At 29.7% G+C, this 24,148-nt stretch overlaps 1 protein-coding gene and 1 long non-coding RNA gene across 5 annotated transcripts in view; both read right to left on the bottom strand.

Moving 5' to 3' along the window:
* LOC113512951 (inositol-trisphosphate 3-kinase B) overlaps nt 1-24,148 on the bottom strand; it is a 186,446-nt gene that overhangs the window by 24,758 nt on the left and 137,540 nt on the right. The gene's annotated exons all lie outside the window — the stretch shown is intronic.
* Nucleotides 11,699-12,616, bottom strand: LOC128200553 (uncharacterized). Its single transcript, XR_008252769.1, has 2 exons — nt 12,254-12,616; nt 11,699-11,901 (listed from the first exon to the last, which is right to left on the bottom strand). It is a non-coding gene; the product is annotated as an uncharacterized LOC128200553 (long non-coding RNA).

The raw sequence follows: 24,148 nt of genomic DNA, 5'->3' as shown, positions 1-24,148 counted from the left end.
GAGGCGTAAATAAAATTTTATTCTTGACTTATTATATTTATTAATAAATAGATATACAGATAGTTAGACTGTAAATTTTGTATTATATAATAATAACTTGAAAACTTTGTTACATTGTACACATCTACCTATTCTCTCGAAAAGCAATTAGTTTCTTTTTATAATAAACTTGACAGTTCTATCTCTCCGGTGTTCACGGGGTGAATAGCAACGGCTTGTCTGGTGTTGCTATACGGAGAACATTATGTGTATTATTTCTCCTTATGTGCGTAGACACACTAGATAGTAATAATACCACCTAGGTAAGTTTTTATGCTAACTCACATAAGCAAAACCGCAAAATACAACTAGTATTACAGAAATAAAAACATTCTATTTGTAACTTATCTGATTGTTTGTAAAAGTCGTGTACTTAACGTCGGCGTACTTTAACTCATGTACGTATGGTGTATAATTTTAGGGAATTTGTTATAGAAGGAAATTTTTTTAATGGCGTATGTACGAATTTTATTTAGCATTTATAAGATTTTATTCCACAAAAAAAATTGTAAATATTTTCCTTCAGATAAAGAAAGAATTTTCTAAATCTCCTTCCTTTTAAAGTCTGTAAGACAAAGCAAACATAAAGGGAAAATGTGTCCGCGTAAAAAACGTTTCTTACTACGCAGACCATAAAAATTGATTCACGCTATTCCACGAATGAATTTTACTGTAACATTTTAACGTTGTCGAACATATAACTAACATCAAAAACATTTTCTTTTTGTTTCTTTGGTTTTCCCTATCAATAGTGAAGTCAAAAGCCTATACAGCCATAGTCTTAAATTCTTTTCTGGTATTAATAGATTTTTTCGTTTGGTACATCAGATTTCTTCAAACGTTAAAATTAATTTTGGTATATATGGATGTTTCTTTGTTTTTAGCAAACTTTGAATGGAGTAAGAGATATCTATACTTTTGTAAATGTCCATTAATTTGTCAATAAGTATCGAGCGTTGCAGAGCAAAATTACATGCCTTTTACGACACACACAGGCCAGAAAGGAATGGCTCATTGTGTGCTGGGACAACACGGTAAGATTCTCTATTACCTCAGATGAATAAAAAAAAATTAAGAATTTTTTTTTCTCTTTAATTTGAGTCTCAAGACTCATAATAAATAACGGATTTAAATAAAGAACTACTACATAATTAAAGTAGTGACGTTCCATTACAATCACCATGTCCGTTTGTCTCTACGTATATGACCATATCTGTAGATATGTATCCAATTATGAATAGTCCATATATAGCTGTGCAAATTACAACATAACCGCAATTTCTAATAGATTGACGTAAATTGAAACCGGACATGAATCAGGACAAAAACGGTGAATTAGTAGCCAATGTCGCGCAACGAACCGTGAGAAGAACAAAATAAATGCTGAATGTTAATAATTCAAGGCAAAATTTAGATACATTTGCAATGTAAATTATTGTACTAAAAATAATTCTTAAATTCGTGTTAAATTTATTAAACAACTTCAAAAAGAGATGGTACACAATTCACAGTTATTGTTATTACTAACTGTATCTCACGCTTTTCTTCACGAAAATCCGTATATAATGTATCCTGTATGATAAAATAGGATATTACTTACCCGTGTACCAAATTTCACTCAAATCTGTTTAGTAGTTTTTGTGTAAAAGAATAACATCCTATTCATAACCTATCAGGCCTATAATCCATTGGGCCTATAACCTATTGGGTCTATAATCTGTTAAACCTATAACCTATTGGGTCTATAATCTGTTAAACCTATAACCCATTGGGTCGTTAACCTATTGTACTTAAGGATTAGCTAATACAATATTTGCCGGAGTTTTGTCGAATGACCACAGAGTATTTGTGTTTAAAGATTTAGGCTCTAATGCTATTTCTGGTTAAGTTAAATCTTTTTAATATTATTCATTTTATTTATGTATATTATTTCTTATTTATATATGTTATTGTACTGATGCTTTCCTGGGTGAGCGTATTGGGAGACGTAAAGCTCATCCAGTTGATATAATAAATAAATATTGACAACAGTAGTCCAAGTGTGTTAGTATGGATAAAATTCGTCCGCACTGACCTTAGTTGACCTCCACCAACTATTGGTATTAGTACCATAGCAAATTGTTTTATTAGTTTGATAATAGTCAACTAGGTCGGTCATGACGTCAATCTACTCAACGTGAACGGAGTAGAATATTAAGCATTTTTTAGGAACGCAAAAAAAATTAACACCTGGTGTTACATAATATTACATACATAATTTAGCATTAATATTTTATAATTACTACTTCTCATGTCAGTTGTAAATTCTAGTTCGTAATAAATTAATAGTGTACCAATTTGATTAAACCGAGTCTCTCTCTTTCTCGCTTCGTCCACTTCATTACTGAAGGTCGGGTTCTTGAAGGGTGTCTGTTGCTCGAATACGTAATCTAATTTGTTAAAACTTTATTACTTACATTAAAATTTTAAATAAGAAATAGTTTCATAATAATAATAATATAAATAGAATATATATATAGACTGACATTGGAAGGGGACAGAATCCATACTAAGATACCCTGTAATACTGTATTCTGGCCCCCACACTCGGGCCCTAACTATAGAAAGATCAGGTAAATAAAAAATTATATTAAAAGATTATTCATGTTACAACGGATGAAGATTATTTTTTTTTATAAACATGGCGGGGTACTAATGAAATATGAACAGTGAAATTAGGACAATTGACCCAGCATGATAAATTCATCAATATTTAACCACAATGGATTCCAGAAGATATCGGATAGAATTCGACATGGCATGTTGTCAGCAGTGAGTCTAACTAAAATTACTAACAATCCTTTCTCTTCTCATAGAATAAATTAGCAAATGTGAAATATAAAACCCGGTTTCACTTTTTTTTACAATACAATACAGCCTATGTTATTTGTTAATAATATAGCTTTCTGTAGAAACAAGAATTTTTAAAATAGATTTTGTAGTTTTTGAGTTTATCCATTACAAATAAATATACAAAAAAATATATTTTCCTCTGTATAATATTAGTATAGATGTAATTCACTGTTCATATTGTATTGTAACTTCTCGATAGAACTTTATTATATCGATTATGATATTTATTTATTTGTTTTTATTTATTTATTTATTATTTCACAAAAACACAAAGTTACAAATACAAAATACAATGGGCCCCACACTAGGCGAACCTGTATCGTGGGCACCCGACAAAGATTAACAAATCACAACGTTATAATAAAAAGTACATAGTGGGCGGGTATTTATTTAAAAAAAAATAAAAAATTGAAATATTGAAAAAAGTAAAAAAAAAATCAACAATATAAATACACAAGCAATTATAAGATACTGATAATATATGCCCTTAAATGATGTAATATTATTTAAACTGCTCGTACTTTCTGCAACATAACCGTAATTTAATACGTGAAAAAAAAAAAACAAAAAATTCAGACAATAAATAAAAAAAACCGAAATTATGAATTCGAGTTTATGATGCATACAAGTAAAATGCAGGTGCGCGTGTAATTGCTAATAAAACGAGATAAATTAATGTATGACAATATAAAACTTGAATAACATTGTCCATTAAGTGCATTTTTATCTTTATTACACATCGGAGTACAAAGAATGCAGGTTTTTGCCTGAAAAAAGAAATATTAAACGATTCTTATCGATGTCGACGTGACTTTGATATTAATCTGTTTAATATTTATTTATAATAAACGCATTTGCAATGCATTTATGGAGTTGATATCTACACTTTAAAAATATGAATAAATACGATATGATTTATTGCAATCAAGAATTGTTACTAGTTTTTTTTTAAATGAATGAAAAATATTTGAAAGTTTACACTTATTATATTACTGATTTTTCTCACGATTTCGGCCATGTAACCGAGATTATTAGTTGTACAACTCCTCCTATTCCAATATGTTTATATCACTTTTAATGGCGATTGATTAAGCCAAATATTAACAAACAAACTCTATGCTAGCATAATGTTAGTAAGGATTAGCACAATCTAAAAATAATAATTAATAAGGACTAAAGAATCGCCACCTCTTCCTTTCCTATGGTGTCGTAAGAAGCGACTAAGGGAAATTAATAGTCGAGGGATAAATAGCAGCGTCCCTCTAGCCAACACCATATATAGCCAACGGGGTCCAACTGCGGTTGCCAATTCACCCGCCAAGCGTGGCAACTAATGGCAAATCCCCCTTATGAAGGAGGCTTATAGTCAGCAGTGGACAGTTAACGGTTATATATGACGAAAGAATATAAAACTTACTGACTATATTCCGTGGCTTTGTCCGTGTGAATCCGTATATTAAGTATCCTATATGCTAGATTTGGATACAACCTTCCTGTGTACCAAATTTCATACAAATCCATTTAATAGTTTTTGCATGACAGAGCAACAAACATTCATACAAAATCCATCCTTACAGAATTTCACATTTAAAACATTAAGAAGATTTTACATTTATCAGGAAATCGAAAACAACTGAAATTGTATTAATGTATTGAAACTAAATTGACATAATAATAATAATGTTTAAAATGGTTAAGCCCATTCCTAATTGTTTAGTTGTAGATAAAAATAGATCGCATTAAACAGTAGCACTTAAAAAGACAGTTTCATTATACGTCGACAAGTGACAGCCATTTACGTTAAACATTGACTACTTAGTAGTAAATGTTAACTTTAACTCATTATAAGGATTAGATTAGGGAAAGCCAGACATTATTTGTTTTCAAAATCCATCCGTCCATAACAGCTGTTTACTATCCATTGTTGAACATAGGCCTCCCCTTTTAGGTGATTTTGCCAGTAATAGCCACGCTTGGCAGGCGGGAAGGCAACTGCAGTTAGGCTTTGGTAATATTTGAACAGAGACACTGCTGCCCTTTTCTCAACCATTAAATTTCCATAGTCGCCTCTTACGACACCGATGGAACAGGAAGGGTTGGCCCATTCTATGCCAGGAATACGCGGCCGTTTTAAATTTATATTGTCCCATATTTATTTTGAGACCACAGTTTGTACCGCAAAAATAAAATACATTCGAGTATAACAATATTGCTGTAAAATTTAAAGTGCTTATGGAAAATATCATCAAAACCGGTAAGACTGTGGAAAAATCCTCCAGTTTTTTACCGAAATATAAAAAAATAACTCGCAAAACATAATTGTCTTTGTATTTAAAACACAGAAAAGAATTTATCGAATAAATGATTTTTAATAATTTATAAAAATCAGTAATATCTCTATTAATAATAGTAATATTTTAAATAGGCAGTATCATAAACGTACGACCATGAAGTCACGCCAACATAATAGGTATATTACGTGGATAATTAATTCTTAGCGTCGTACGTTGACCTTTCTATTGTACCTACTTTTAAAGAATGCATATTCTCTGCTGTGACTTTATAATATTTAATTCACTGATATTATAAACTTCTACGTTAACAAATATACTTGATGAATTTATTCCCACATGTAACATGGAACTTAATGGTCGATCTACAAAGCCTAACTGAGGTTGTCAACTCGCCTACTAAGCGTGGCAACTACTGGCTAAACTCCCCTTATAGGAAAGACCTATATTCAGCTAACGATGAACAGTTAATAATAATAAAAAAATTCATACATGGAGCACGTTAAAAAATATTACTTTTAAATTCGACTAAGGAACGAAGGAATGTTTTATAGACACATCAATTTGAAAATTTTTGAATTTAGAATGGAGATTTGTATATTTATTTATTTAAACTTTATTGTACACAAAAAATTACAAACATATAATAGATATCAAATAAAGGTGTACAACAGGCGAGCTGAACTCCGTAAGAGTTCTCTTCCAGCAAACCCTGAGATTTACAAATAGATTTTGCTTCGCAATGAGCAATATTTTGTTTCACAAAGGAAAAGAAAGTCGGGGGTAAGAATCAATAAGTGAAATATTTATTTTTTAATTATGAGAAATCAATGATCTCTACTAAATCTTCATGGTATAAACACATAAATAAATATTTTATCACAAAATGCCTATTATTACTACGACCTTCTACAATATTATCGTGAATAAACAGTTAAAAATAATATAATTATTCAGACGTTGAACTGTGTATTTCTTAAAGCGTAAATATAATATAAAAATAAATTTCTCTATTTCTCTCACGATATGACATTATTCTTAATCTACTCTCCCATGAAAATCTGATTATATAAATTCTTTATTGCACTTAAACAATACATGCGACGATTAGTTTAACAACTTGTTAGCAAGGGAGGACTTATCTCTGAAAGAGATCTCTTCCAGCCAACCTAGTGTAGTTAGAGAGAAAATAATTTCATTTGGGTAATCCAGTGCGGGAAAGGTACCAGTGAAAAAAATGTAAATACAACAAACACTATTGTGAATAAATATATAAATAAATAAATAAATACGTAAATAGATAAATTATGTGGGTAACAAGAGATTGTCAGTAATAAGGATTAGCAATCCCATTGCTAACAATATACCTACCTCCATGCAATTTTCTCTGTAAACTATCGTCGTTTCTTTTTTTAAATTTTGAATACAATTTCAGAACATGATACGTTCGAAAATTATAATATTTTTTATCCGATATATTGATTACGTAATGTATTATTACACTGTTCTTATTACAATATTAGTTTTCTTGCCTGCTACTTCATACATATTTGGACTTCAGAAGAAGAAAACCCAATAAAACGTATTCTAGATAGCATATCAAGATAAAAACATACACCAGTTTTTGGAGCTAGATCTTCAGTAACAAACTGTTTCGCCCATTGTTTTGTCATTGTGATTATTTCTTGTAATTATTTATATTTATAATAAGTTTACTATTGTAATATTTTGGAGGAAACAATAAAGAGTATCTATCTATCTATCTATAACTGTCAAAACTGCATTAAATTGGTGTAGTAATTTTTGTGTGATGGCAGAGCGAACAAAAGACAAATAAAATCCTTAAAAAATACATTACTAATACATTTCTATTATTTTGACCTTATTAAGATCCCTTGTGTCCGTTTTTCTTAAATATCTTCCATGTACAGACATAGTCTAGTTACAATCTTGTTATATTAGTAAAATAAGGTTCTACTAAATGAATTGACTAAAATTGATTGAACAAAATTAAAAATCATAATTATTCAATAAAAACTCGAAACCAATCATTTCATTCGCATGAGTTGATTAATTGCAGTGACTAGAATAATATCGCACAAATTTGATCTGATCATTCCAATTGCTCTAGAATCACTTATCGATCTTTTGTAAGCACAAATTGATCATATCAATGATTGATATTATCGATGTTTACACAACCGTGTCTGCGTGATTTTAATCAATCAATCTGTTCTATCAATCAATAAAATAAAAACATGTTTAGTCATGCTTATGACATGTAAATTTCTAGTGCCCAATTTAAAATATAGTTTCAGTCACATGTACAAAATGTGAAAGTAATAAAGTACGTGCCGTTTTGTTTTAAATGCATTTCGATGATTGCAAAAGAAATAAGTTCTAACTCGTAGAAAATACTTTTTATAACAATATTATCCGAAATAAGTATTCGTCATTTTTTTAATAAATTTGTTTTTTTTTAATAACAAGCAGAGAATATTGTAAATATTGATAACATATTTAATAATTATTTAATTTTAAAATATATAAAAATATATAATCTTGTAGGTACTCTTCCCAGTTGTTGTATAATATTATTTAAATAAAACCAGTAGTTGACAATAAAAACTGTTATTTACTATTAGCTGTATTCTACGGATCTGTTCGCAGGAATCAGTACACAAAGCATCCTATATGTTTAATTAGGATATAACCTACCCATGTACCAAATTTCATCCAGATCCGTTTAATAGTTTTTGTTTGAAAGAGTAACACACATACATCCATCCACCATTACAAACTTTCGCCTTTATTATATTAATAGGTTTATTACGTAAAATTTGTATTAAACCAACAGAATAAATATAAGACCAATAAGTAAACCTTTTTTTAAAGAAATTATATACCTATAAGTAAAATCAAAAACAATTCAAAATAAATAAAGATATCATTTAATTTACATACAAAAATTACAGGCAAATTTAAAACTTCTCAATCACAAAACCAAAATTCCATCAAACATAATTATTCTTTGTACTCCCACATGTTATAGGCGACGAGTATCACTGTCCATCAGGTAGGCCGTCAGCTTGTTTTCCATTCTAAGTTGCTTTAAAAAAGAAAATTAATTTAAACTAAATTTTCCTTCACTGAAACATATAGTTAATAGAATAAGTACTTAATATAATGCGGTATCATTAAAACTTCAAACTGCCAACTTATTAACCGCTTTAACTTATTAAGTTCAATAACATTGCCTTATAATATGATATAATTAATCATTTCTAGGTTAATATTACGAGATTCCTGTAAATGCATGCACCAAATGTTGTCTAGCTAAAAAATTATGCTTATTTTATGAATTATTATTCATAGGTATAAACGGTAAAAATGGTTCTAAAATTGAGGTAGTGATCATTTATTTTTAACAAAATGTAATCGCTCCTTTCATAAACTTTTTGTTTAATTATATAAAGATCGACGTGTGATCTACGCGGTAGATAAGATATTAAAAACGAAATAATTTATTATATATATATATATATATATATATATATATATATATATATATATATATATATATATATATATATATATATAATATCATTATCTTCCAGCCCTTACCCCAATTATATCAATTTTAGGGTTTAAATTCATCTATTCGAATAAAACGTAATTTTTATTTGTTTCATAAAAAAATATTTTATTTTTACATTAATGCAATAAACAATAAAAATATTTATATTTTTCAATATTCTTTTAATAATTTAGTAATATTTCTATTTATATAAAATACAAGTATAAGATGGGATATCAATCACACAGTTAAAACTTCTTAGAGAACTGGGCGCTTGTCCCTAGTTTTAAATGTTCCAAATATGCCCTATGTGAATTATGTAAAGATATTATGTAACTCACTTTAAAAAAAATCGACCAAAAAAAATCTATAATTTTTTCAACATTAATATAGAGCAATTTTGAAAGCTAAAAAGTGAATCCTTTTGCTAAAATCGTTAATTTTAATTTTTCATTTTTTATTTTGTACACCTAATAATAACACATTTTTTATAAATTTAATTTTGAAACTTAATAAAATTTGTTTAGATATTTCATAATCAATTTAAAATTATCAAAAGTATGACATAAAAAATATTGATTTGAAAAACTGAGAAAGTGTTATAAAAATAAATGTGGGGTTTTTGGTTGTAAAGTTTGAGAGCCGTTAATCTTCTTAGTAATTTTTTTATAAGTACCAATAGCCATTAAGGTGTGAAACTGTCATATAAGCAGGTGATAACTATAAATTTATGATTGACTCCTAGATAGCTTTATTTCATACTGGTTACCAGTTATTACATTCTCCGTTGACAACAAACATTCCCTATAAGGGTAACACACAAATCTAAAAAGGTAAAGAGCAGTTTTCGTCACTTGTTGTTTGCTATTTATACTTCATAATCCTACTAAAGTGATTAATATGAAATTTTGTAATATTTCGATGTATGTTACACAATCACGCTTAAAAGCATTCATATCTTAAAAACTCCGCTATACTCAAATGATAGTAGGATTTGCTTCGTATAATACCGCCTATGTAAATATACTAGTCCGTTAATATTACGCCCTCAGCGCAAGAGGCCTATTGAACTCGGCCGAGTTATACAAAGCAAATCCTGTTATGATTCGTAGTTATAAAACCATTAAACCAAGTTTAATAAAATGTCTATGGAACCAATCTGTAAATATACCTTTTCTAATAAAAATAAATATAATTTATATAAAAGACGTAGTTATGAAGTAATAAACATAAAAAAAATATACGACCGAATTGAGAACCTCTTTCTATTTGAAGTCGGCTGAAAAGATGTTGAAATCTTATATGTTTATAGTTGTAAATTCATTAAATAATCTTAAAATTATATACTTCACCATTTATATTACAAAAATACAATATACTGCATCTATTGTTAAAGAGATGTTGGAAATGAACACAACGAAGATATCTCTGTTTGTACACCTTATATCTAAGTACTATGAATATTGATAACAAGATCTTAAATCATTATTTCAAGTCTCTCTCTCTCTCTCTCTCTCTTCATTTAAGAGTTTCCCCTTGTCGGTGCAACTAATTCATGCATTTTCTTCCAGTCAGCTCTATCCCAGGCCATATCTTTGACCTCTCTATACGACATGACACCTAGTGTTTCCTTAATCTAATCTATACTTATAATAAATCTGTAGAGAGGTCATTTCTGTACATGAAATATATTTCCAAAACAACTATCAGGGGGTTATTAGTGATTGATACTATTGTCAAAAATGCAATCAGTAAAATTTTTGTCTGTCTGTCTGTATGTTCATTACAGAAACAAAAACTACTCGACGGATTTTAACAAAACTTAGTACAATTATTCTTCATACTCCTGGGCAGGTTATACTTTTCATCACGCTACGATCAGTAGGAGCAGAGCAGTGAAGGGAAATGTTGGGAAAACGGGAGAAGTTATTCCATTTTTAAGCTTCCGTCGCGTGTGCAGCCTTAATGGCCACTTTATAAAAGGTAAAAATGTCCACCCGTACGACACCGAGACGGGCCGCTAGTTAAAAATAAAAAAAAAACATATTTACATGTATTGTTGGGGGAAAAAGGAATTATTATTAATGGGCAATAGCAACTCTATTACTAGCAATATACCTTATCAGATTGACTTCCTCGTGGTTCCCCCTGGAAACCATTGTGAATTATTCATTGGTAAATTTGTCATGATGGACTGTCTGACCTGCTTTTTCATTCTCATCTGTCATCCCTCACTAGTGCCCCGTCAGGGTACACCGAAAGCGCGAACGGGTTACCATTCCATTATCATCCATTAAAAAAAAACATCTATTGTTTAAATTATCCAATTAATATTATGATGAACAATCTGTTAATTTAATTATTTTCATTCAAATGCCATCCAACATAATTATGTTTATGATTTACTACTCAATAAAAAACTTCAACGCTATAATATCATGCAATTCACTCCTCATTGTAGTGCAGATTTGTTTGTAAATTATATATTGATTGGACTTTATCTGTATACGTTAGATAAAAAAAAAAAGTTTAAAAATGAATGTTTGTTCATGTTCAAACACATTTCGACGAAGGTTATGTTCACCACAAGAACTACAGTTGAAAAATGAATAAAACATTTTCGATAATCATAGACAGATAATTTATTTATATTGCTTACGGTGAACAAATAACAATAGACATAATAAAAAAGAAATAAAATACATATAAAAAAAAAATACAAAAGGAAAATACACAAAAGAAGTAACTTATTTCTTAACTTATATACATTTTTTCATTAACACAAAATGGTCACACAACCCAGTTTATTACTTTGCTGAGTGCAAAAGAGTAAAACACTGACGTTTTGTGGTGGCTAAAAGTCACAATTCAATCAGAAATATTAAAATATATATATATATTTTTATTTTTACATAATTGAGACGTCGCTATACTTGGTTAAGTATGAATGCTTTTTAACCGACTTCAAAAAGGAGGAGGTTCTGTATTCCACTGTACATTTTTATAATATGTCCCTTGTTTAAAATTGTTTTTACTCGCATATTGCTTTTTGTAATATTAATAAAGGTCGGATTTCATCATATTATCGTACTGAAATTATAACTGTAAAAGTTGTAAAAATATGTAATGTTTGTTACTCAATCACACTTTAATAGTAAAACAGACTTGAATGAAATTCTATACACGGATAGGTTATATTCTAACTTATTATTATATTATATTTCTTTATTAACCAATGTAACAGTTTTCGTCACACAATGGCAAGTCGATATTTGCATTATAATTTAAAAATTAATAAAATAAATAACAACAAATTAATATAATTAATTAATTAATTTTAATTAAACTTCAGAAACATAACTGTAAAAACCATATCCAATTTACAGTAGCAATACAGCTTAAAAAATTATCAAATATTCCAAAATTATGGCCTTTCTATTTTCAAATAATATACCTATGTTACAGAGTAGTAACTAAGTGTAGATTAATTTATCCATGGAGACAATGTAATTACTTGATAGTGGAACTATGGCCCATGCTAATCGCGTCTAGCGCCGACTGCAATTAGGTCGTTAATGAGTTTATAATTATTTTCAACATTGTCTCTGACGTCAATAGTTGAGGTCTAAGATAATCGGGTCATTATAATCTGGGTTTTATTTCTGAAGATTATATTTAATACCTACTTTGAATGATTATTTACTCTTACAAATACAAGTTCTTACTAATTAACTTATTATAAATTATCTCTTCCCATTTACTTCGTATGCGTAGATGCGTAGAGAAGAAAAACGAATGATATAGACTATTTCTAATATATAATAAAACATATATATATATATATATATATATATATATATATATATATATATATATATATATATATATATATATATATATATATATATATAAATTTCAGAAACACAACTGTTAAAGCCATATCCACTTTACTCAATTTGTTTACTTAGTTATGGGGGTGACCCATACCTTAGAGTATAACCCATAACTCTAGATGGTCGCGTACAGCGCAGTTTCAGAGATGTTTTGCCACGAACACTTAGATTATTAAATTAACTAGATTTTAATAGCTAACAATTTTCGTGTCACAACCCTAAGCTTACCTTTTATTTATGCATATATTTTATAAACACATTATTGTGTTACTAAATTTTATTGAGTTGTAACTGCCAGTTAAGATTTTTCCAAAAGACTATATCAGAAGGTTTTTAAAAAAGGGGTAAAAAAGTTTCTTCAGGGTCGGCAATGCGCGCATGATGACCCTAGTATGGCAGGCGTTCTTAGGCTACGGTAACCGCTTACCATCAGATGAGCCGTATGCTTGTTTGCTACCTCAGTGGTATAAAAAAAACTTAACTATCTCCCATGCACAGACATGGTTCAATTACAATTTTATTATTATAATAACATAAAAGGTAAGATGTTTCATAGTCATATATATTGATAGAGCGTATTCCTATTAACAGAGCGTATTCCTTTCGCATGGCCGTCATTAAAACTAAATGCACTGCCTTTAAGGATAGCGGACCACCGCGAAGTGCTCCTAATTGGTAGGGCTACGTGTCTTTAATGCTTAATTATAAAGATACTAATAGCATGATTTATAAGCGAACGAAGCCGAGGCATCGAATAATGACTTACGAGAAACACTATATAAATTTGATAACTTTTTATAAACGATTAAAGGATTTTTTTAATGTTTACAATCATTACGAATCATTCATTTATTAATATTGATATTTTCATGCTTTTAAGTGAAGACTTAATTCTGAATTAAATTTATACTATGTTAAATTAAATTATAATGTAAAGGATGTAATGTCATGTAATTTGATGTGATGTAATATAATATAAATTATACTATACACGTGTATAAATTACTAAATAACGTACCAGCACTCGGATAATGTAATATATCAACAATTCTATACTTGTTGTTGGTCTATCTATACCAAATTTTTAATTATGCCTAATTTGATATTTATTCATTACTACTTTAGGGTAACTCCCGAATTATAATGAGATGTGTATAACAATTTCGATCTGGTCCCTTTCAAATTTATTTTTAATACCACTAAATTAGCAACCGTAATTTTACTTTTAATTGTACTAAACAATTGTATGAAATTATGCAAAGTTAATATGTAATAATAAATATAAATACAAACGTATTGTGCAGGGAACGAAGTCAGAGCTATAGAAAAATGAGGCGGCGTGTTAAACCACCACTCCACCAAGGGCGACTCAATTAATGAATAATTTACGTTAAAGAAAATTTCTTAATTGGTAATCTGATACTGTAAAATTATACAGACATACAAAATCATTTGGTGTAATAAATTCAGCTACATTACGGCCAATGTACCACAAATTAATAATGGCTGTACAGACAAAATGTCGGTCACAGTACTATCAGATTTAACTTCAATGCTGTTTATTAGTGGTTTGCAGTAATGTATTAAAATTTATGTGAACACGCACTGTGACATTTTGGTGGTCGTAAATATAGTACGTCCTGTGCCGTGAACTCAAACTGTAATCGTAAATAGGTCTCGAAATTAATTGAATTTAAAATATAAACAGTATATTTGGAAATACTTTTGGTACATTATTTTGGTAGTTTATTGTATGATATTTTTGATACGGATTTTTCAATATCTGATTTCTTTGTAAGTGTACTAGTTTCAAAGAGTTCACAGTTTTTTTTTTATATTTATTATTTTATTTCGAATAATAAAATATAATTGTTTTCTACGCATACATAAGACTATTATAGACTCTCTTTGGTGATCGGTTAGTGAACTCATGATAGCTTCCCGCCAATACGTAAGTAAAATGTGGCTAACATGTGAAATAAATTTTTACGTAAATATAATTAATTGTGATTTCTAATTATTAAAAAATAATTAAGTTCAAACTTTCACACATGTAAAAACCTTTTTCGTAGATATGAGTAGAAAATTTATTCATATACTTATAATAATATTTATGTATAGTCTCTGTCAATCTATTTAACTCTAATTTTGTCTTTGGGGAGAATGAATTGTTAATAATGGAGAACTAACAGCTCTATTACTAGCAATATACCCTATCTAGTCACCTTCATACGTTCCCTCTGGAAAACATGTTAGTTAATTCTTGTGGAATTCATCACCACAAACTAACTGACCTATTTTCATTCTCTTCTATCATCCCTCACATCCATTAAAAAAAAATATCTTGTCTCTACCTCTGCGTATTCTTATGTAGTTCACATTACAGAAAGAAGTTTTCGATATACCTAGTTCTTTTCTTAACTAAATGCAGATTTTATTTATCAATTTCAAAAACAAAAAATCTTTTTAGTTGCGGTCAAGGAAGTTCTCAATTCAAAAGTTTTTCTGTGCGTATATTAGGCGATTATCATCGCCAAATCTGAATTTATTTTAAATAAATTATTTTACAACCGTTCCGTGCTAATTGCGTCACAATCGAACACAGTTTTTTATACAATAAAATTAAACTTAATTACGATATTTTTCTTGCATAGAAAAAGTAAATATTCTTACGTCTTTAATTACATATTTACATTCCACTTTGGAACTTTGTCATTAATGTATATAATAATGATATCTATACATAATAACGTGATAGTATAATTAGTTTGTTAAATGTAAAACGACAATTTCCACGTCAACGAAATGATTAAATTATACAACTTTATGATTACAAATCATCCTAACACATTCACACTACGTATTACATATATATTAATGCAGTATATATACATAGCGTTTTATAAAGCTAAAGATAAACGTCCATAAAATTAAAAAAAAAAAAACCTCATAATGCAAATATGCGCGTCTTTAAGTGGGACCAGATAGGTCTTGCCCAGTCCAGAATTGTTTGGTGCCCACTCCAAAATCAAGAGCGCAACTTTCAGCTGTGTCATTCATATACACTTTTTGAAAGGGTTAGAATAATCCCGGAAAATAATAAAATAACTCTTATTCAAGTAAACTTAATTATCAGCTAAGTTTTATGTAGTATTTTTCAAAAATCTACCGCCGAAGGGACAAGAAATACAGCTGTTACTTTGTATGTAAAAAAAAATGAATGGATATAAAGACTATCGTCAAGTATATTACCTAACCATTATGTATCTTACAGACAACGAATTTTTTTGCGGGTTTCAAAACCTTACTGAAATTAAATTAATTCAAATTTGTAACCACTTTTATTTTTACTTTTTCAACAACAGAAATCTAAGCCCTCACATTATTAATAGTTATAAATTGTCTATAATAACATTGAACGCCTATATATCTATAATAACATTGATTAACATTGAATTATAATATTTATCTTATTGGACCGCTACACATCTGTATATTGCCATACAAATTGAAGTTAAGATTTGGAGGAGTATACATTAACGAAGATAGTTTATAGCATGTTTATCGCACGTATAGTATAGGTATCTATTGCAATAATAATATAGCATTGGTATAAACTCTATATATATATGCATAACCATAATGACGTATTTCCATTGAAACAAGATTGAAACAATGTAATGAACACCCACAATATAATAATTATCATATCACACGATTGTGATATGACATCACATTGTTATACAATAGCTAAATACGTCATGTATCAATTTAATAAAATGTATACATTTCATGTTTACAACACTTAATTGTATAGTTAAGTACAACTGTATTACTTATCACAAGTTGCATCCGGTCGCTATTTACATATTATATTCAATACCTAAAAACTATTACTTCATAGAAACTTTAACTATTACACATTTTTGTCACTTTTTTTTTATGGAACTTAAAATAGCAAACAAGCTAACGACCTGGTGGAAAGTGGTAACCGTCGCCTATAGACATGAGCACTACCATGGATATAACAGAGTATTCTGTTTCGCTCATGATACCTTCTATGCGTTGTTATTCCTGAGGACTCAGGTGTTATTCCTCTGTACCCTGTAAATTCACTGCCATATCTCACCCTTCAAACCGAAACACAGCCATGTCTCTAGGCGACGGTTACCACTTTTTCATCAGGTGGGCTGTCATCTTGTTTGCCATTCTAAGTTATATAAAAAAAAACTGCTTCACGGTAGAAATACGAATGGGACAGAGATGTCCAAGCAAACGACTTTTGTACAAAGTTGCCGGTCACTTTCGTTCAAACTGAGAATTTTGCGCAAAACAAAGAGACATAATAGTTAAAATAGGCTTATTAGAGATTTGACGTTCATATAAATAAGGAGCTATGTATGTAGCTGTTATACTCATACAATATGCTATATGCATTTAAATTAAGAAATACGTACTTATAATGTGACCATATAAGATGTAAAAAAAAAACAAAAATAAGTATAAGGCAGTTCAAAAATGACCTTGGTAATTAATATAACCTACAAAAAAGCTAACTTGAAAAATTCTTATATATATTCTTTGTTGCACTTGAACAATAGATACAGCGATTAGTTTAACAACTAATTAGCAAGAGAGGAATTCTTCCCTTTAAAAAAAAATAGAAACCTTTCCTATTCTCTTGTAATTTTTTCCCATGCTATAAACAGATTCTTATATACTACATATGTAATAACTTATAATTATTTAAAATTTTGTTCAATATTATAAAACCGACTTGAATATTAATAAAATCAGTATAAGACCAAGGTGGGAATAAAGTATTTAAAAGAAGTCATTAAAAACGGTTCAAATTTACTAAAGATATCGCATAACAATCACGCCAAAAACAAATAAGTAAAATTAAAGCATCCTTCATTTTTAAGTCCGTTCAATATAAAATCTGCTTTACTACGGTTAATTTATGAGTTACTTCATTTGATTGATTAACTTTTATACAAGTTTTATTTTTAACTTGCTAATTTGCCAAATAACTTGCATAGTTAGATATACACTCTTGCTATTGGAACTTATTTTTAGGTACGATTTACAGAAAAACAATCTGTTTAACATTCGTTAGTTACATTATCATGTCGAATGAGACGTGAAAAATCTATTGTACTCCATTTAAGAGCCGTGATTCGACAGAAATACCGTTGTTCTCTGAAATTAAAGCTTGTTCAGTATGATTGTTACAAGAACGCAACAACTGCGTACATGTCCAATGAGTAGAATAAAAATCATGGTCATCATATCGATCGTTAGCTGTCCACTGCTGAACATACCAGGAGGCTTCCCCCGTAGATGATGTTGCACCAGTAATTGCCACACTTGGAAGCTAGGTTAGTAAACGCAGTTAAACTTTGGTGATATTTTAAGAGGGACATTGCTGCCTATCCTTCAACCGAAGATCCCTTAATCGCCTCTTAGAATATTCACGGGAAAGGAAGAAGTAGCCTATTGTATGCAGGACCAAAAGGTAGTAAAATACAAGTATCCTGATTATAAACAGAGAAACTGTGGATAGATCAATTTATTAATTCATAAAACTATTAATGCACTTGTATTTGTACATTTGTAACTACTCGAATGAAGAGAATTTAATAAAATTGCTAAGTTTGTCGTTTTTAACAATTTTAAGTTTATTCGACGTATCCTAAAATTGTTTAAGGTCCGACAAGACTAACGTAAACAAATAAAATTAATTATTTTTATTATTATTATTAAATAAAATCTATTAAACATGATTTTAGTAAACTTAAGATATTAAATTAATTATGAATTCTTAAGAGCTTATTATAGAACACCAAAAGTAGCCAATTTAGCCCCCGTGGAGACATAGATAGCTGGTAAATTATATCATTTCCAAATATGTTTACGTCTGATATTAGCGAAGTAAAATGACCCTTATTTTTTACACATAAAAAATGTAAGTCATACAACTACAACCATTTAACCCTGTTCTTTCTCACGCTTTATATTTTACTACTTATTTTTTGCGGTTTCACCTGCGCCGTAATCATTACTTTTCGTTCCAGTTAGTACTTCGAAGAACCCTTAAAACAGTTATATGCGACTTTAAAAAAGAGGGCATTTTCAATTCGCTTGCTTGTTTGTTTCATTCTTTATTCATACATTCATATTCTTAAAGAGGACTTTTTTATTGTAACTTTTTACAATAAAAAAAATATATATTTTTTTTTTACAAAATTAGATCGATTTCAATCATTTTTTTTTACACTCGAAGCGCAAATACTATTATTATAATGCCGATGCTCGAACACCAGAGATAAACTACTATTAGGATATAATATTTAAGAATATTTTAAAGTTAAAGGTTAACATTATATAAACATCTAACGGTCCGTCTGTTTATTGTTATCATTAAAATCTAAATCAAAGCTTTACACGAGTAGGTTATATAGATATATATCGTTTTAATAGATCACGTGGAAAATTTTCCCAAAACGATTTAATTATACATGTGTATGTATATCTAACTATATCTCTAATAGTATAGAGTACATTTTACAATACAGCTCAAAGTTGTGTTTACTTAAATGAGAGCAGACAGCTGCCAAAGGTTATCGAAGTCTGTCCATAGACGTAATTGCATAATGGCCTATCTACTCGTACGCAACGGGGCGCCACTGGCGAGCAGTGTGTGACTATCTTACTTCTAAATACAACTAGGTATCTTATGTATTTATTTATAAAATAATTAAGACATGAAGTAAATAATTCAAGTTTGTTAATGGCTAAACTTAATGACCATTTTCTACTGACCATCTTATTAATATAATAAAATTGTAACTAAACGATGTCTGCAAATTAATATGAGAGATCCTATTAAAAATAATAGAAGTTAATCAATATTTTTTTTAATTCATCTCACTATGTCTATCTATAATATATTTATTCTGACATGACGCAAAAATTACTGCACCAAATTGGATTCGGTTTTTACAGTTGTTTTTATGGAATTTTTACCTAAAATGTAAAGTACATTTATATTATATTTTATCTTGATATTCTATCACATTTCTGTCACTTCGTGTCGAGATATTTTTTTTAACATAGTCGTTCTTGCACAAAATATAAAAAATACATTCAAGATCGACTTTACTCTTGTTCAACATCATTGCAAAATAAAAAAACTCGAAATAAATACTATAAGAATTATAAGAATTTTTATATATAGTATTTATTTCGAGTTTCTTTCTAATCTATTAATAAATAATAATAAGAATTTATATATTCTTTTGAAAGGACCCATTCCCAACTGTGGGATGTTAATAGATTGTTACGGTACGGTAAATGGTATATGCGCCAAATAATACACGACATTCAAACCAACAGTGAGCTAAATAAGTGATGTTTACACCAAATACGAATAATAAAATTAAATAATGCAAACATTGGCTACTTGAATAGGAAATATGTTTGTGGAACGCGAACCTTGGAACTAGTAACCCGAAAATATATAATTTGGTTTTATAATTAGCTACATTAAAATTTTAAATCGAACTTGTAGCCCACAAAACTGTCCTTCGATGATATATATAGAGCAGCTATATACTCACTGATTAATATATATATATATATATATATATATATATATATATATATATATATATATATATATATATATATATATATATATATACATATATATATATATATATTAATAAAAAATAATCCGGCCTACGCTAACGGTATGCGAGGTAAGACTGCTGCAAGGTGTGACTGAAAAAACCTCCGTGGGGAGGTCGACCTAACAGGGTATATTGCTGATAATGGAACTGGCAGTCCTCATTCCTAATAATCCTTTTCCACCCTTAATCAATATATAAATTGTCATATATGCTCTTACGCTTGTATTAAATTTCACTTAAATTTGTTTAGAAGTTTTTGCGTAAAAAGGTAACAAATATCTGTCCAATCTTTCTTAGAAACACACCCACATTTACATATGTAATATCATTAAGATAAATGAAAAGTTTGTAAAAATGTTTGTTACTCTTTTAGCCGACAACTACTGAAGAGATTAGAATGAATTTGATACACGAATAGATTGCATTCTAACTTAACATATAGATTATTTTGTATATAGATTCACGCGGGCAAAGATGAGGGGTACAGTTAGATAAATTATTTTAATTATTATATAAAAACGTCCCGTATACCTGTTCAGTTATTAAGGTAAACAAACAACCAAATATCTATACAAGCTTGCTCATTAAAATTATTAATAGAACTTCAACTGCATATAGGGAAAGTTATTTTTAAGTTATGTCACATTTTAATGTTTTTTTTTTTTTTGGATATTATGGAATGGTAAACCCACCCGCGCTATCAGTATACACTGGCGGGGCACCAGTGAAGGATGATAGGTGAGGATGAAGTAGGTTAATCTGAATTGACAAATCGAACTATCAGAAAATGGATTTTTTTAACTTACTATATTTTAATATTATTTCTTACATTATTCAAACCTATAAACATTTAGAGATTTAATTTTAAATACAAAAAGTTTCACATATCGAATGAACAAATTAAACACATAAAATATACATAAGAAAATACATAAATACAGTTAACATACATAAAAACGAAACTGACAAACTATCGTTTTTGCAACAAGTCCATTCCATATACGTCCAAATAACTTGATTCTACTCGAACGTTGACCAAGTAGATGCTGGAATTGCCATGAGACCATTCTATAAGGAAACTGCTAAATCGTTTAAATGTAGATAGGGTATATTAATTTAACCGATGACAATTTTTTTTTTAATTCATGAAAATAGATCGGTGGCCCCTACACAAAAACTACTACTATCGCAATACAAAAATATATTCAGTAAAACTAATTGACAAGATTGACAAGCACGTCACATTTTTTTTTTACTAAATCTGTATTTAAATACGGAAGAGATATACGAGCCCAATTTCCATAGAATTCCGCGTATTACTAGCAATGAGAATGACTCGGCCTCCCTTAGTCGCCTCTTTCGGCAACCACGGGAAAGGTAGAGGCGGCCCATTCTATGCCGAAACCACACGGCGAAATAATTACATAATACAAATTGTAATTAGTAAAAAAAAATATATAAAAATAAGTTATCTGGGAAATTGCGTGCTACATACATTTGTTTTGTGTAATGACAACTTCATTCGTATAATTTAATGTATGTCAATGGTATTGAATAAATTACGTATAGCTACTTGCAAGGAATCTAGTACTCGGTACGATTTATGCAAGTAAAAACTTAATTAAACTCCAATACATTCTTATGGCTTAATATTAGTTTACTCTTGTAACGAATGCACATGTAGTCAACATTTTTTATACAAGCAAAAGTTATTTTTTTATAGAACCGAGGACCCAATCACAATACGGCCTGCCTGATGGTAAAAGGTTACCGTTACACAGGATCTACGGCTATAGACTAAACTCTTAAAATACCAGGGTTATAGCTTGCGCGTGGCTAATCCTGAAACCTCTTTATTGAAAAATTCCTGTTGTGGTTACTTGAGAAAACCACGGCAGGGATCTAGCTCATTCTTTCATAATCTAACCATCAGCGGAAGAAACCACAATTTAAATGCTAATGAACTCCGTACCAATAGCCAAAAGTAAACTATTAGATCGACCTCCATATAAACCACACCTCTAGGCATCGTGGTTAATTCTTGATGAATGGGCCAGCTGACCTGCTTTTATCCTCACTTATCATCAATGGATTAGCAATGTAATAGTTAAAAACGGCCATGAGTATCAAATCAAGTCAAACAATTTCATTTTCATCATCATCATCATTGTCATATCAGCCGTTAACTGTTCACTGCTAAACATAGGTCTCTCCCATAAGGCAGTTTTGCCAATAGTTGCCACACTTGGCAAACGTGTTAGCAACCACAGTTAACCTTTAATATTTTAAGAGGGGTGCTGCTCGCTTTTTTCCACCATTAATTTTCCTTAGTCGCCTTTAACGACAGCCACAGAAAAGGAAGAAGTGGCCCACTCTATGCCGAAAGTACACAACGAAATTATAACATACATAATTATGTAATTTATTACATAAATACAAACTTTCAGTAAGAGACAAAATCTCTCCTTATACATGATTTGTGATAATTTCTCGAGAAACAAAATAGCAGTGAAATTAAAAAGAATGGCAATGCAATACTATAATGTATGGTGTTCATGATTACATAAACCATAGATGGCCTTTTTTTTAAAATGGATGATAATGGAATGGTAACCCCACCCGCGCTATCGGTATACACCGGCGGGGCACCAGTGAAGAATGATAGGTGAGGATGAAGTAGGTCAGTTAGCCCATCGTGACGAATTCAACAAGAATTGTTCACGATGGTTTCCAGGGGGAACCATGTGGAGGTCGACCTAATAAGGTATATTGCTAGCAATGGGACTGTAAAACTCCATTGCTAACAATCCTTTTCCTCCTGCATAGATAGCCTTGACAGTCATCACTTTCAACCAAGTAAACTGTTATGTCGTTTCGAATCTCATAAAAAAAACAGGATCGTTGATTTTATTTGACAAGCAGTAACTTCTCACGTCATTTCAGAAGCAGATTGTAGTGAGTGGAAGCAATTTTGTCTATTGACTATTTCCCTGTCGCCGTCTGAGCGAATCGCCAATTATTCTATTCTGGGAACTACCTATTTGGCGTTGAACATTGAACTACTTTAATATCAAAGCTAGTAAAACGTATTCAAGATTTTACAAACATGATAAAAAGGAACCGACACGGTAGTATCGTCTACCACTCTTATCGTATTTAAAGTATTACACTAAAATCGATGCAAATTGGCGAAATGGTATCATATATTTACCAGAGAGAAACTGTACATAATTCGTCTGCTTTATACCTCAACTCCATTCGTGTTTCTGCCATAAAGCAGTTGTGTCTGCATGACTGTTTTTGGTTTGACGGGTGGCATTGAAATAACAGAGGCATAACACCTCTTGAAAAGTATCATGGGCGACAAGGTATACCTTTTAAAGGGATAAACTCATTAAACATTTGAAGTTGCAACTAGTATGAGTCCATACCACCTTTGACTATTTTTACCCCTTACAATCCGGCGAGTACACAACTTGTTTACCACCCTTGTTGCACAACAAAAAATATGTTCATACTTTCTTTTATTACATGCCAGATTGTACCTTACAATTATTTCGTTAAAAATCTATTAAAAAATCTTCCAGAACTTTAGTCTTGTTGTCTTTTCGGCTAGCAAAAATTTTATTGCGAGACCTTTGATAGATAGGTCGTTTAATTTATTCGCAATAACAAATTTTAGATACCTACCTAAGTATATTATTAGATAAATATCTCAAAATATTATTACATAAATAATATTAATTGCTTTTTGCTAATTCT

The sequence above is a fragment of the Galleria mellonella genome, unplaced genomic scaffold (assembly GCF_026898425.1).
Source record: "Galleria mellonella isolate WM207_F2 unplaced genomic scaffold, CSIRO_AGI_GalMel_v1 utg21, whole genome shotgun sequence".
In the NCBI taxonomy this organism is placed as follows: Eukaryota; Metazoa; Arthropoda; class Insecta; order Lepidoptera; family Pyralidae; genus Galleria; species Galleria mellonella.
This window is presented reverse-complemented; position numbering and strand designations above follow the sequence as displayed.